The following is a 16,171-nucleotide window of genomic DNA, read 5'->3' as shown; positions in this document are numbered from 1 at the left end:
ACTTGATTTGGCTCAGATGAGAATAGAAACCTGCAACACGAGCTTGCTAAGTAACAGCGAATCTTCGTCTCATTTCAGACGAGGCAAAAGCACATCAGCAATTCACTTTCACCAGCTCCACAGTCGTTGAGACAGGGGCACGCTGCAATATTTTGACCCGCACTGTCAATTACTCGCTGTCAGCAGCAAGTGGAGTCTGCTGCCTCAATCAACAGGTTACTGGCCATCTCGGGGAGGTAAAATAGCACAACCCGGGCCAAATCTCCCCATCAACCAAGCACCGGCTCAGCAAAACGTAGGCACATGATATCCGGGTCACTGAACCTCCGAGCAGCTCTTACAGAACAGCCAAGTGACTGAAACTTTCTTTGCGTTGCAATGATGAATCTCCGGTGGAAACAAGTTGGGGGAAATTGCTCCTCCTAAATATTTCTTCTTGGGTAAAAGGGGCAAAAATCCTTTTCAATTTAACCACTGCTGCAGCAGATTCTTGGTGTCTTAAGCACCTTGATAACCCAGCTCTTAACATGCAGCCGCAATTATGACAAGGGGTAAAGGTTCATGACACGCAGAGGGGAAAAAGTTATTTAAGTTATGACAGTCGCTCACAGATTTATTAGCGTTTTGTTCAGTCAGTAACAGAGACATACCTGGATTTATTGATGCAGATTAACATAACTATTCAGCGTCACGCAGAGCCGCTGGGAGTACTTTGCCTCCCTTAAAGACGGACACAGCTGATTCTGTAACTGAAGCTAAGGAAACAGGCAGACCTGCCAAATTATCATTTTATTTTGTTCTTCATTCGGCAAGTAACAGGAACACTAACAAGGTGGCGTTGAAAATGAGATGCACTGCGGCTCCGCTCAATATCAAAGCGCTCCTTCATATTGAACCGAGGAAGAATATACATGAATAAAAGCAAAATACTGTGGATGCTGGAAATCTGAAATAAAAACAAGAAATTCTGGAAATACTCAGCACGACTGGCAGCATCTGTGGAGACAGAAGCAGAGTTAACATTTCGGCTCAGTGCCCCTTCTTCAGAACTGGCAAATATTAGAAATGTCAAAGGTTAGAAGCAAGTAAAGCGGGGGTGGAGCAAGAGATAACAAAGGAGAAGGTGTAGATTGGACAAGGCCACAGAATAGCTGACCAGAAGGTCATGGAGCAAAGGCAAACAATATGTTAATGGTGTGTTGAAAGACAAAGCATTAGTACAGAGAGGACTGTTAATGGACTGAAAATTGAACAGCAGCAAGTACAAACAGGAAAAAAAACAGTGGGTAAGCAAACTGAACAAACTAAGATGAAATAAAATAAACATACAAAAAAATGTAAAAAATGTAAAAATGAAAAATAACAAAAAATGAAAGTAAAATGGGGGCCCCGTCATGCTCTGGAATTATTGAACTCAATATTCAGTCCGGCACGCTCTCGTGTGCAGTGGTTCACACCGCAGCCTCACAGCTCCAGCGACCCGCTTTCAATTCTGGGCACTGCCTGCGTGGTGTTTGCAAGTTCTCCCTGTGTCTGCGTGGGATTCCTCTGGGTGCTCCTGTTTCCTCCCACATGCCAAAGACTGGCTGCTTGATAGGTTAATTGGCCATTATAAATTGCCCCTCGTATAGGGAGGTGGTAGGGAAATATTGGGAAGGTGGGGATGTGGTAGGAATATGGAATTCGTGTCGGATTAGTATAAATGGGTGGTCGATGGTCAGCACAGACTCGGTGGGCCGAAGGGCCTGTTTCACTGCTGTATCACCAAACTAAACTAATCGGTCAACGGGATGCTATTTTTCGAGCTTGTGTTGATGTTCACTGGAACACTGAGGCAATCCCAGGATAGAGATGTGAGCATGAGAGCAGTGGGCAGTCTTGAAATGGCAAGCAACCGGAAGCTCAGGGTCCTGCTTGCGGACTGAGCCGACGTATTCCGCAAAGCGGTCACCCAGTCTGCGTTTGGTCTCCCCAATAAACATGAATATACATGAATTGGATTTAGGCGCCAGTATGTTGCAAAACAAGAAGAAAGAAAAGCACAAATGCCATTAACTCTGACTTTGCAAATGATTCACTGAAAAATTCTTTCATTTGCTGGAAAAGATGACTATTGTGCATCTGAAAATGGGCACCATGGAATTGTGTTGCATACTGACCTGTTTTCCTATATTTGCCTGTCATCTATGCAATTCAATTTGTGTTGGATATTGCTGAGAATCTCATTTCAAGATGAGGGCACAGATATTATTATAATCCTACTGAAAGCCTAAACCTGGAACAAATACTGTGTTACATGGATTGCAACGTTTCGAGGGCTGTGCAGCTAAGGTGAGGAAGACAGGAATGATGTGTTTGACGATTGCGTGGAATGCATTGCAAACTTGGGTTACGTTGCTTGATTTCATTCTACACCTTGAAATTCAGAAACAAGTGAGGCACCAGGTGGAAACCAACAGCTGTCTCTGTGGAAGAGGGGACATGGCTTCCTAATCTAACCATTTGAACTCTGCAAACATTCTGCTGGATCTGAACTGCCCTGTATACCAAGGCCAATTTGTATACTATATAGATTGGCATGCCCAGACTCTGCAGAGGACTCCAGGTGGGGTCCAACCAGGACATTATATAGCTGCAGTGAAGCTTCGCCCCCATTATATAACTGCCTCTGTTACGCATTCTACTGCGAGGGTAATCACATTGTATGTAGCAACTCAGCAAAATAAGGACTCATTTGATCAAAATAAAGAGTTTAAAAACACAAATATGTGTCAGTGCAATCAGTAAATAATGAGAAATGAAATCCAGAAGTTGGCAAGAATCCCAAGTGGATGTCTTGGTGTGGTTGGGGAAGGGAATCTTTGTCAATGATGGCACACTGTGCATTAACACTGCAGCAGCTGCTGCACCTCTTACAAACTTAGTTTCTTAAGGGAGAGTTTTAAAAAAAGGGAATTGGATAATTGCATGAAAGGAGAGGCAAAGAAAAGCAGAGCAAAGGAAGTGGGCCCAAGTGGCAAGTCTTTGAAAAAACTGGCAATGGTACGATGGCCTGAATGGACTGGCGATGTGTTGTGCACTGCTGATCGTCCATGGCTGGGTCAATACCTCTGCAGCCTTGCGAAATGTCACAGTGGAATTGCATTTCAATGAAACAAGCACCACAAATCGATTAAGACTGTATAGTTTAACAATACTTGCAGCTTCCTCAGCGCTGTAACGTGTTGAGTTTCTGTAGTGTAGTGGTGATCACGTTTGCCTAACACACAAAAGGTCCCCAGTTCGAAACTGGGCAGAAACATTTTCAAAACGAACCCAAACTTCTTCGCAAGAAATATGCAATCATTGACATTCCCCATGAACACAACACAATTTCTCAAAGCCCTCTTTCTCTTGTACATTGTGTGCACAATGCCTTGCACTCGCTCCTCTTTCTAGTCCTGATGCCGCAGAAAGTTCCTCAAAACCGAGCAGTGACACTTTATTTGGCTCAGATGAGAATAGAAACCTGCAACACGAGCTTGCTAAGTAACAGCGAATCTTAGTCTCATTTCAGACGAGGCAAAAGCACATCAGCAATTCACTTTCACCAGCTCCACAGTCGTTGAGACAGGGGCACGCTGCAATATTTTGACCCGCACTGTCCAATTACTCGCTGTCAGCAGCAAGAGGCGTCTGCTGCCTCAATCAACAGGTTACTGGCCATCTCGGGGAGGTAAAATAGCACAACCCGGGCCAAATCTCCCCATCAACCAAGCACCGGCTCAGCAAAACGTAGGCACATGATATCCGGGTCACTGAACCTCCGAGCAGCTCTTACAGAACACCCAAGTGACTGAAACTTTCTTTGAGTTGCAATGATGAATCTCCTGTGGAAACAAGTTGGGGGAAATTGCTCCTCCTGAACATTTCTTCTTGGGTAAAAGGGGCAAAAATCCTTTTCAATTTAACCACTGCTGCAGCAGATTCTTGGTGTCTTAAGCACCTTGATAACCCAGCTCTTAACATGTAGCCGCAATTATGACAAGGGGTGAAGGTTCATGACACGCAGAGGGGAAAAGGTTATTTAAGTTATGACAGTCGCTCACAGATTTATTAGCGTTTAGTTCAGTCAGTAACAGAGACATACCTGGATTTATTGATGCAGATTAACATAACTATTCAGCGTCACGCAGAGCCGCTGGGAGTACTTTGCCTCCCTTAAAGACGGACACGGCTGATTCTGTAACTGAAGCTAAGGAAACAGGCAGACCTGCCAAATTATTATTTTATTTTGTTCTTCATTCGGCAAGTAACAGGAACACTAACAAGGTGGCGTTGAAAATGAGATGCACTGCGGCTCCTCTCAATATCAAAGCGCTCCTTCATATTGAACCGAGGAAGAATATACATGAATAAAAGCAAAATACTGTGGATGCTGGAAATCTGAAATAAAAACAAGAAATTCTGGAAATACTCAGCACGACTGGCAGCATCTGTGGAGACAGAAGCAGAGTTAACATTTCGGCTCAGTGACCCTTCTTCAGAACTGGCAAATATTAGAAATGTCAAAGGTTAGAAGCAAGTAAAGCGGGGGTGGAGCAAGAGATAACAAAGGAGAAGGTGTAGATTGGACAAGGCCACAGAATAGCTGACCAGAAGGTCATGGAGCAAAGGCAAACAATATGTTAATGGTGTGTTGAAAGACAAAGCATTAGTACAGAGAGGACTGTTAATGAACTGAAAATTGAACAGCAGCAAGTACAAACAGGAAAAAAAACAGTGGGTAAGCAAACTGAACAAACTAAGATGAAATAAAATAAACATACAAAAAAATGTAAAAAATGTAAAAATGAAAAATAACAAAAAATGAAAGTAAAATGGGGGCCCCATCATGCTCTGGAATTATTGAACTCAATATTCAGTCCGGCACGCTCTCGTGTGCAGTGGTTCACACCGCAGCCTCACAGCTCCAGCGACCCGCTTTCAATTCTGGGCACTGCCTGCGTGGTGTTTGCAAGTTCTCCCTGTGTCTGCGTGGGATTCCTCTGGGTGCTCCGGTTTCCTCCCACATGCCAAAGACTGGCTGCTTGATAGGTTAATTGGCCATTATAAATTGCCCCTCGTATAGGGAGGTGGCAGGGAAATATAGGGAAGGTGGGGATGTGGTAGGAATATGGAATTCGTGTCGGATTAGTATAAATGGGTGGTCGATGGTCAGCACAGACTCGGTGGGCCGAAGGGCCTGTTTCACTGCTGTATCACCAAACTAAACTAATCGGTCAACGGGATGCTGTTTTTCGAGCTTGTGTTGATGTTCACTGGAACACTGAGGCAATCCCAGGATAGAGATGTGAGCATGAGAGCAGTGGGCAGTCTTGAAATGGCAAGCAACCGGAAGCTCAGGGTCCTGCTTGCGGACTGAGCCGACGTATTCCGCAAAGCGGTCACCCAGTCTGCGTTTGGTCTCCCCAATAAACATGAATATACATGAATTGGATTTAGGCGCCAGTATGTTGCAAAACAAGAAGAAAGAAAAGCACAAATGCCATTAACTCTGACTTTGCAAATGATTCACTGAAAAATTCTTTCATTTGCTGGAAAAGATGACTATTGTGCATCTGAAAATGGGCACCATGGAATTGTGTTGCATACTGACCTGTTTTCCTATATTTGCCTGTCATCTGTGCAATTCAATTTGTGTTGGATATTGCTGAGAATCTCATTTCAAGATGAGGGCACAGATATTATTATAATCCTACTGAAAGCCTAAACCTGGAACAAATACTGTGTTACATGGATTGCAACGTTTCGAGGGCTGTGCAGCTAAGGTGAGGAAGACAGGAATGATGTGTTTGATGATTGCGTGGAATGCATTGCAAACTTGGGTTACGTTGCTTGATTTCATTCTACACCTTGAAATTCAGAAACAAGTGAGGCACCAGGTGGAAACCAACAGCTGTCTCTGTGGAAGAGGGGACATGGCTTCCTAATCTAACCATTTGAACTCTGCAAACATTCTGCTGGATCTGAACTGCCCTGTATACCAAGGCCAATTTGTATACTATATAAATTGGCATGCCCAGACTATGCAGAGGACTCCAGGTGGGGTCCATCCAGGACATTATATAGCTGCAGTGAAGCTTCGCCCCCATTATATAACTGCCTCTGTTATGCATTCTACTGCGAGGGTAATCACATTGTATGTAGCAACTCAGCAAAATAAGGACTCATTTGATCAAAATAAAGAGTTTAAAAACACAAATATGTGTCAGTGCAATCAGTAAATAATGAGAAATGAAATCCAGAAGTTGGCAAGAATCCCAAGTGGATGTCTTGGTGTGGTTGGGGAAGGGAATCTTTGTCAATGATGGCACACTGTGCATTAACACTGCAGCAGCTGCTGCACCTCTTCCAAACTTAGTTTCTTAAGGGAGAGTCTAAAAAAAAAGGGAATTTGATAATTGCATGAAAGGAGAGGCAAAGAAAAGCAGAGCTAAGGAAGTGGGCCCAAATGGCAAGTCTTTGAAAAAACTGGCAATGGTACGATGGCCTGAATGGACTGGCGATGTGTTGTGCACTGCTGATCGTCCATGGCTGGGTCAATACCTCTGCAGCCTTGCGAAATGTCACAGTGGAATTGCATTTGAATGAAACAAGCACCACATCTCGATTAAGACTGTATAGTTTGACAATACTTGCAGCTTCCTCAGCACTGCACCTGTGTTGAGTTTCAGTAGTGTAAAGGTGATCACATTTGCTTTACACGCAAAAGGTTCCCAGTTCGAAACTGGGTAGAAACATTTTCAAAACGAACCCAAACTTCTTACCTAGAAATATGCAATCATTGACATTCCCCATGAACACAACACAATTTCGCAAAGTCCTCTTTCTCTTGCACAATGCCTTGCACTCGCTCCTCTTTCTAGTCCTGATGCTGCAGAAAGTTCCTCAAAACCGAGCAGTGACACTTTATTTGGCTCTGATTAGAATAGAAACCTGCAACACGAGCTTGCAAAGTAACAGCGAATCTTAGTCTCATTTCAGACGAGGCAAAAGCACATCAGCAATTCACTTTCACCAGCTCCACAGTCGTTGAGACAGGGGCACGCTGCATTATTTTAACCCGCACTGTCCAATTACTCGCTGTCAGCAGCAAGTGGCGTCTGCTGCCTCAATCAACAGGTTACTGGCCATCTCGGGGAGGTAAAATAGCACAACCCGGGCCAAATCCCCCCAAAAACCAAGCACCGGCTCAGCAAAACATAGGCCCATGATATCCGGGTCACTGAACCTCCGAGCAGCTCTTACAGAACACCCAAGTGACTGAAACTTTCTTTGAGTTGCAATGATGAATCTCCGGTGGAAACAATTTGGGGGAAATTGCTCCTCCTGAATATTTCTTCTTGGGTAAAAGGGGCAAAAATCCTTTTCAATTTAACCACTGCTGCAGCAGATTCTTGGTGTCTTAAGCACCTTGATAACCCAGCTCTGAACATGCAGCCGCAATTATGACAAGGGGTAAAGGTTCATGACACGCAGAGGGGGAAAAGTTATTTAAGTTATGACAGTCGCTCACAGACTTATTAGCGTTTTGTTCAGTCAGTAACAGAGACATAACTGGATTTATTGATGCAGATTAACATAACTATTCAGCGACACACAGAGCCGCTCGGAGTACTTTGCCTCCCTTCAAGACGGACACAGCTGATTCTGTAACTGAAGCTAAGGAAACAGGCAGACCTGCCAAATTATCATTTTATTTTGTTCTTCATTCGGCAAGTAACAGGAACACTAACAAGGTGGCGTTGAAAATGAGATGCACTGCGGCTCCGCTCAATATCAAAGCGCTCCTTCATATTGAACTGAGGAAGAATATACATGAATAAAAGCCAAATACTGTGGATGCTGGAAATCTGAAATAAAAACAAGAAATTCTGGAAATACTCAGCAGGTCTGGCAGCATCTGTGGAGACAGAAGCAGAGTTAACATTTCGGCTCAGTGACCCTTCTTCAGAACTGGCAAATATTAGAAATGTCAAAGGTTAGAAGCAAGTAAAGCGGGGGTGGAGCAAGAGATAACAAAGGAGAAGGTGTAGATTGGGCAAGGCCACAGAATAGCTGACCAGAAGGTCATGGAGCAAAGGCAAACAATATGTTAATGGTGTGTTGAAAGACAAAGAATTCGTACAGATAGGACTGTTAATAGACGGAAAATTGAACAGCAGCAAGTACAAACAGGAAAAACAACAGTGGGTAAGCAAACTGAACAAACTAAGATGAAATAAAATAAACATACAAAAAAATGTAAAAAACAAAAATAACAAAAAATGAAAGTAAAATGGGGGCCCCGTCATGCTCTGGAATTATTGAACTCAATATTCAGTCCGGCACGCTGTCGTGTGCAGTGGTTCACACCGCAGCCTCACAGCTCCAGCGACCCGCTTTCAATTCTGGGCACTGCCTGCGTGGTGTTTGCAAGTTCTCCCTGTGTCTGCGTGGGATTCCTCTGGGTGCTCCGGTTTCCTCCCACATGCCAAAGACTGGCTGCTTGATAGGTTAATTGGCCATTATAAATTGCCCCTCGTATAGAAGGGCGGTAGGGAAATATAGGGAAGGTGGGGATGTGGTAGGAATATGGAATTCGTGTCGGATTAGTATAAATGGGTGTTCGATGGTCAGCACAGACTCGGTGGGTCGAAGGGCCTGTTTCAGTGCTGTATCACCAAACTAAACTAATCGCTCAACGAGATGCTGTTTTTCGAGCTTGTGTTGATGTTCACTGGAACACTGAGGCAATCCCAGGATAGAGATGTGAGCATGAGAGCAGTGGGCAGTCTTGAAATGGCAAGCAACCGGAAGCTCAGGGTCCTGCTTGCGGACTGAGCCGACGTATTCCGCAAAGCGGTCACCCAGTCTGCGTTTGGTCTCCCCAATAAACATGAATATACATGAATTGGATTTAGGCGCCAGTATGTTGCAAAACAAGAAGAAAGAAAAGCACAAATGCCATTAACTCTGACTTTGCAAATGATTCACTGAAAAATTCTTTCATTTGCTGCAAAAGATGACTATTGTGCATCTGAAAATGGGCACCATGGAATTGAGTTGCATACTGACCTGTTTTCCTATATTTGCCTGTCATCTATGCAATTCAATTTGTGTTGGATATTGCTGAGAATCTCATTTCAAGATGAGGGCACAGATATTATTATAATCCTACTGAAAGCATAAACCTGGAACAAATCCTGTGTTACATGGATTGCAACGTTTCGAGGGCTGTGCAGCTAAGGTGAGGAAGACGGGAATGATGTGTTTGATGATTGCGTGGAATGCATTGCAAACTTGGGTTACGTTGCTTGATTTCATTCTACACCTTGAAATTCAGAAACAAGTGAGGCACCAGGTGGAAACCAACAGCTGTCTCTGTGGAAGAGGGGACATGGCCTCCTAATCTAACCATTTGAACTCTGCAAACATTCTGCTGGATCTGAACTGCCCTGGATACCAAGGCCAATTTGCATACTATATAAATTGGCATGCCCAGACTATGCAGAGGACTCCAGGTGGGGTCCAACCAGGACATTATATAGCTGCAGTGAAGCTTCGCCCCCATTATATAACTGCCTCTGTTACGCATTCTACTGCGAGGGTAATCACATTGTTTGTAGCATCTCAGCAAAATAAGGACTCATTTGATCAAAATAAAGAGTTTAAAAACACAAATATGTGTCAGTGCAATCAGTAAATAATGAGAAATGAAATCCAGAAGTTGGCAAGAATCCCAAGTGGATGTCTTGGTGTGGTTGGGGAAGGGAATCTTTGTCAATGATGGCACACTGTGCATTAACACTGCAGCAGCTGCTGCATCTCATACAGCCTTAGTTTCTTAAGGAAGAGTTTTTAAAAAAGGGAATTGGATAATTGCATGAAAGGAGAGGCAAAGAAAAGCAGAGCTAAGGAAGTGGGCCCAAATGGCAAGTCTTTGAAAAAACTGGCAATGGTACGATGGCCTCAATGGACTGGCGATGTGTTGTGCACTGCTGATCGTCCATGGCTGGGTCAATACCTCTGCAGCCTTGCAAAATGTCACAGTGGAATTGCATTTCAATGAAACAAGCACCACAAATCGATTAAGACTGTATAGTTTAACAATACTTGCATCTTCCTCAGCGTTGTAACGTGCTGAGTTTCTGTAGTGTAGTGGTGATCACGTTTGCTTAACACGCCAAAGGTCCCCAGTTTGAAACTGGGCAGAAACATTTTCAAAACGAACCCAAACTTCTTCGCAAGAAATATGCACTCATTGACATTCCCCATGAACACAACACAATTTCTCAAAGCCCTCTTTCTCTTGCACATTGTGTGCACAATGCCTTGCAGTCGCTCCTCTTTCTCGTCCTGATGCTGCAGAAAGTTCCGCAAAACCGAGCAGTGACACTTTATTTGGCTCAGATGAGAATGGAAACCTGCAACACGAGCTTGCGAAGTGACAGCGAATCTTAGTCTCATTTCAGACGAGGCAAAAGCACATCAGCAATTCACTTTCACCAGCTCCACAGTCGTTGAGACAGGGGCACGCTGCAATATTTTGACCCGCACTGTCCAATTACTCGCTGTCAGCAGCAAGTGGCGTCTGCTGCCTCAATCAACAGGTTACTGGCCATCTCGGGGAGGTAAAATAGCACAACCCAGGCCAAGTCTCCCCATCAACTATGCACCGGCTCAGCAAAACGGAGGTACATGATATCCGGGTCACTGAACCTCCGAGCAGCTCTTGCAGAACACCCAAGTGACTGAAACTTTCTTTGAGTTGCAATGATGAATCTCCGGTGGAAACAAGTTGGGTGAAATTGCTCCTCCTGAACATTTCTTCTTGGGTAAAAGGGGCAAAAATCCTTTTCAATTTAACCACTGCTGCAGCAGATTCTTGGTGTCTTAAGCACCTTGATAACCCAGCTCTTAACATGCCGCCGCAATTATGACAAGGGGTAAAGGTTCATGACACGCAGAGGGGAAAAAGTTATTTAAGTTATGACAGTCGCTCACAGATTTATTAGCGTTTTGTTCAGTCAGTAACAGAGACATACCTGGATTTATTGATGCAGATTAACATAACTATTCAGCGTCACGCAGAGCCGCTAGGAGTACTTTGCCTCCCTTAAAGACGGACACGGCTGATTCTGTAACTGAAGCTAAGGAAACAGGCAGACCTGCCAAATTATCATTTTATTTTGTTCTTCATTCGGCAAGTAACAGGAACACTAACAAGGTGGCGTTGAAAATGAGACGCACTGCGGCTCCGCTCAATATCAAAGCGCTCCTTCATATTGAACCGAGGAAGAATATACATGAATTAAAGCAAAATACTGTGGATGCTGGAAATCTGAAATAAAAACAAGAAATTCTGGAAATACTCAGCACGACTGGCAGCATCTGTGAAGACAGAAGCAGAGTTAACATTTCGGCTCAGTGACCCTTCTTCAGAACTGGCAAATATTAGAAATGTCAAAGGTTAGCAGCAAGTAAAGCGGGGGTGGAGCAAGAGATAACAAAGGAGAAGGTGTAGATTGGACAAGGCCACAGAATAGCTGACCAGAAGGTCATGGAGCAAAGGCAAACAATATGTTAATGGTGTGTTGAAAGACAAAGCATTAGTACAGAGAGGACTGTTAATGGACTGAAAATTGAAGAGCAGCAAGTACAAACAGGAAAAAAAACAGTGGGTAAGCAAACTGAACAAACTAAGATGAAATAAAATAAACATACAAAAAAATGTAAATAATGTAAAAATGAAAAATAACAAAAAATGAAAGTAAAATGGGGGCCCCGTCATGCTCTGGAATTATTGAACTCAATATTCAGTCCGGCACGCTCTCGTGTGCAGTGGTTCACACCGCAGCCTCACAGCTCCAGCGACCCGCTTTCAATTCTGGGCACTGCCTGCGTGGTGTTTGCAAGTTCTCCCTGTGTCTGCGTGGGATTCCTCTGGGTGCTCCGGTTTCCTCCCACATGCCAAAGACTGGCTGCTTGATAGGTTAATTGGCCATTATAAATTGCCCCTCGTATAGGGAGGTGGTAGGGAAATCTAGGGAAGGTGGGGATGTGGTAGGAAAATGGAATTCGTGTCGGATTAGTATGAATGGGTGGTCGATGGTCAGCACAGACTCGGTGGGCCGAAGGGCCTGTTTCACTGCTGTATCACCAAACTAAACTAATCGGTCAACGGGATGCTGTTTTTCGAGCTTGTGTTGATGTTCACTGGAACACTGAGGCAATCCCAGGATAGAGATGTGAGCATGAGAGCAGTGGGCAGTCTTGAAATGGCAAGCAACCGGAAGCTCAGGGTCCTGCGTGCGGACTGAGCCGACGTATTCCGCAAAGCGGTCACCCAGTCTGCGTTTGGTCTCCCCAATAAACATGAATATACATGAATTGGATTTAGGCGCCAGTATGTTGCAAAACAAGAAGAAAGAAAAGCACAAATGCCATTAACTCTGACTTTGCAAATGATTCACTGAAAAATTCTTTCATTTGTTGGAAAAGATGACTATTGTGCATCTGAAAATGGGCACCATGGAATTGTGTTGCATACTGACCTGTTTTCCTATATTTGCCTGTTATCTATGCAATTCAATTTGTGTTGGATATTGCTGAGAATCTCATTTCAAGATGAGGGCACAGATATTATTATAATCCTACAAAAAGCCTAAACCTGGAACAAATGCTGTGTTACATGGATTGCAACGTTTCGAGGGCTGTGCAGCTAAGGTGAGGAAGACAGGAATGATGTGTTTGATGATTGCGTGGAATGCATTGCAAACTTGGGTTACGTTGCTTGATTTCATTCTACACCTTGAAATTCAGAAACAAGTGAGGCACCAGGTGGAAACCAACAGCTGTCTCTGTGGAAGAGGGGACATGGCTTCCTAATCTAACCATTTGAACTCTGCAAACATTCTGCTGGATCTGAACTGCCCTGTATACCAAGGCCAATTTGTATACTATATAAATTGGCATGCCCAGACTATGCAGAGGACTCCAGGTGGGGTCCAACCAGGACATTATATAGCTGCAGTGAAGCTTCGCCCCCATTATATAACTGCCTCTGTTACGCATTCTACTGCGAGGGTAATCACATTGTTTGTAGCATCTCAGCAAAATAAGGACTCATTTGATCAAAATAAAGAGTTTAAAAACACAAATATGTGTCAGTGCAATCAGTAAATAATGAGAAATGAAATCCAGAACTTGGCAAGAATCCCAAGTGGATGTCTTGGTGTGGTTGGGGAAGGGAATCTTTGTCAATGATGGCACACTGTGCATTAACACTGCAGCAGCTGCTGCACCTCTGACAAACTTAGTTTCTTAAGGGAGAGTTTTAAAAAAAGGGAATTGGATAATTGCATGAAAGGAGAGGCAAAGAAAAGCAGAGCTAAGGAAGTGGGCCCAAATGGCAAGTCTTTCAAAAAACTGCCATGGTACGATGGCCTGAATGGACTGGCGATGTGTTGTGCACTGCTGATCGTCCATGGCTGGGTCAATACCTCTGCAGCCTTGCGAAATGTCACAGTGGAATTGCATTTGAATGAAACAAGCACCACAAATCGATTAAGACTGTATAGTTTAACAATACTTGCAGCTTCCTCAGCGCTGTAAGTGTGTTGAGTTTCTGTAGTGTAGTGGTGATCACGTTTGCCTCACACGCAAAAGCTCCCCAGTTCGAAACTTGGCAGAAACATTTTCAAAACGAACCCAAACTTCTTCGCAAGAAATATGCAATCATTGACATTCCCCATGAACACAACACAATTTCTCAAAGCCCTCTTTCTCTTGCACATTGTGTGCACAATGCCTTGTACTCGCACCTTTTTCTAGTCCTGATGCTGCAGAAAGTTCCTCAAAACCGAGCAGTGACACTTTATTTGGCTCAGTTTAGAATAGAAACCTGCAACACGAGCTTGCTAAGTAACAACGAATCTTAGTCTCATTTCAGACGAGGCAAAAGCACATCAGCAATTCACTTTCACCAGCTCCACAGTCGTTGAGACAGGGGCACGCTGCAATATTTTGACCCGCACTGTCCAATTACTCGCTGTCAGCAGCAAGAGGCGTCTGCTGCCTCAATCAACAGGTTTCTGGCCATCTCGGGGAGGTAAAATAGCACAACCCGGGCCAAATCTCCCCATCAACCAAGCACCGGCTCAGCAAAACGTCGGCACATGATATCCGGGTCACTGAACCTCCGAGCAGCTCTGAAAGAACACCCAAGTGACTGAAACTTTCTTTGAGTTGCAATGATGAATCTCCGGTGGAAACAAGTTGGGGGAAATTGCTCCTCCTGAACATTTCTTCTTGGGTAAAAGGGGCAAAAATCCTTTTCAATTTAACCACTGCTGCAGCAGATTCTTGGTGTCTTAAGCACCTTGATAACCCAGCTCTGAACATGCAGCCGCAATTATGACAAGGGGGAAAGGTTCATGACACGCAGAGGGGAAAAAGTTATTTAAGTTGTGACAGTCGCTCACAGATTTATTAGCGTTTTGTTCAGTCAGTAACAGAGACATACCTGGATTTATTGATGCAGATTAACATAACTATTCAGTGTCACGCAGAGCCGCAAGGAGTACTTTGCCTCCCTTAAAGACGGACACAGCTGATTCTGTAACTGAAGCTAAGGAAACAGGCAGACCTGCCAAATTATCATTTTATTTTGTTCTTCATTCGGCAAGTAACAGGAACACTAACAAGGTGGCGTTGAAAATGAGATGCACTGCGGCTCCGCTCAATATCAAAGCGCTCCTTCATATTGAACTGAGGAAGAATATACATGAATAAAAGCAAAATACTGTGGATGCTGGAAATCTGAAATAAAAACAAGAAATTCTGGAAATACTCAGCACGACTGGCAGCATCTGTGGAGACAGAAGCAGAGTTAACATTTCGGCTCAGTGACCCTTCTTCAGAACTGGCAAATATTAGAAATGTCAAAGGTTAGAAGCAAGTAAAGCGGGGGTGGAGCAAGAGATAACAAAGGAGAAGGTGTAGATTGGATAAGGCCACAGAATAGCTGACCAGAAGGTCATGGAGCAAAGGCAAACAATATGTTAATGGTGTGTTGAAAGACAAAGCATTAGTACAGAGAGGACTGTCAATGGACTGAAAATTGAACAGCAGCAAGTACAAACAGGAAAAAAAAACAGTGGGTAAGCAAACTGAACAAACTAAGATGAAATAAAATAAACATACTAAAAAATGTAAAAAATGTAAAAATGAAAAATAACAAAAAATGAAAGTAAAATGGGGGCCCCGTCATGCTCTGGAATTATTGAACTCAATATTCAGTCCGGCACGCTCTCGTGTGCAGTGGTTCACACCGCAGCCTCACAGCTCCAGCGACCCGCTTTCAATTCTGGGCACTGCCTGCGTGGTGTTTGCAAGTTCTCCCTGTGTCTGCGTGGGATTCCTCTGGGTGCTCCGGTTTCCTCCCACATGCCAAAGACTGGCTGCTTGAAAGGTTAATTGGCCATTATAAATTGCCCCTCGTATAGGGAGGTGGTAGGGAAATATAGGGAAGGTGGGGATGTGGTAGGAATATGGAATTCGTGTCGGATTAGTATAAATGGGTGGTCGATGGTCAGCACAGACTCGGTGGGCCGAAGGGCCTGTTTCACTGCTGCATCACCAAACTAAACTAATCGGTCAACGGGATGCTGTTTTTCGAGCTTGTGTTGATGTTCACTGGAACACTGAGGCAATCCCAGGATAGAGATGTGAGCATGAGAGCAGTGGGCAGTCTTGAAATGGCAAGCAACCGGAAGCTCAGGGTCCTGCTTGCGGACTGAGCCGATGTCTTCCGCAAAGCAGTCACCCAGTCTGCGTTTGGTCTCCCCAATAAACATGAATATACATGAATTGGATTTAGGCGCCAGTATGTTGCAAAACAAGAAGAAAGAAAAGCACAAATGCCATTAACTCTGACTTTGCAAATGATTCACTGAAAAATTCTTTCCTTTGCTGGAAAAGATGACTATTGTGCATCTGAAAATGGGCACCATGGAATTGTGTTGCATACTGACCTGTTTTCCTATATTTGCCTGTCATCTATGCAATTCAATTTGTGTTGGATATTGCTGAGAATCTCATTTCAAGATGAGGGCACAGATATTATTATAATCCTACTGAAAGCCTA

The 16,171-nt window shown here is 44.0% G+C and overlaps 3 non-coding genes across 3 annotated transcripts; all 3 read left to right on the top strand.

Annotated features, from left to right (window-relative positions):
* The first annotated feature begins 3,228 nt into the window (after positions 1–3,228).
* trnav-aac (transfer RNA valine (anticodon AAC)) lies at positions 3,229–3,301 on the top strand. The gene has a single exon. It is a non-coding gene; the product is annotated as a tRNA-Val (tRNA).
* A 6,867-nt stretch (positions 3,302–10,168) lies between these two features.
* On the top strand, positions 10,169–10,241 carry trnav-aac (transfer RNA valine (anticodon AAC)). Its single transcript has one exon. It is a non-coding gene; the product is annotated as a tRNA-Val (tRNA).
* A 3,406-nt stretch (positions 10,242–13,647) lies between these two features.
* On the top strand, positions 13,648–13,720 carry trnav-cac (transfer RNA valine (anticodon CAC)). Its single transcript has one exon. It is a non-coding gene; the product is annotated as a tRNA-Val (tRNA).
* Positions 13,721–16,171: the final 2,451 nt, after the last annotated feature.

Source organism: Heterodontus francisci, chromosome 22 (assembly GCF_036365525.1).
Source record: "Heterodontus francisci isolate sHetFra1 chromosome 22, sHetFra1.hap1, whole genome shotgun sequence".
In the NCBI taxonomy this organism is placed as follows: domain Eukaryota; kingdom Metazoa; phylum Chordata; class Chondrichthyes; order Heterodontiformes; family Heterodontidae; genus Heterodontus; species Heterodontus francisci.
This window is presented reverse-complemented; position numbering and strand designations above follow the sequence as displayed.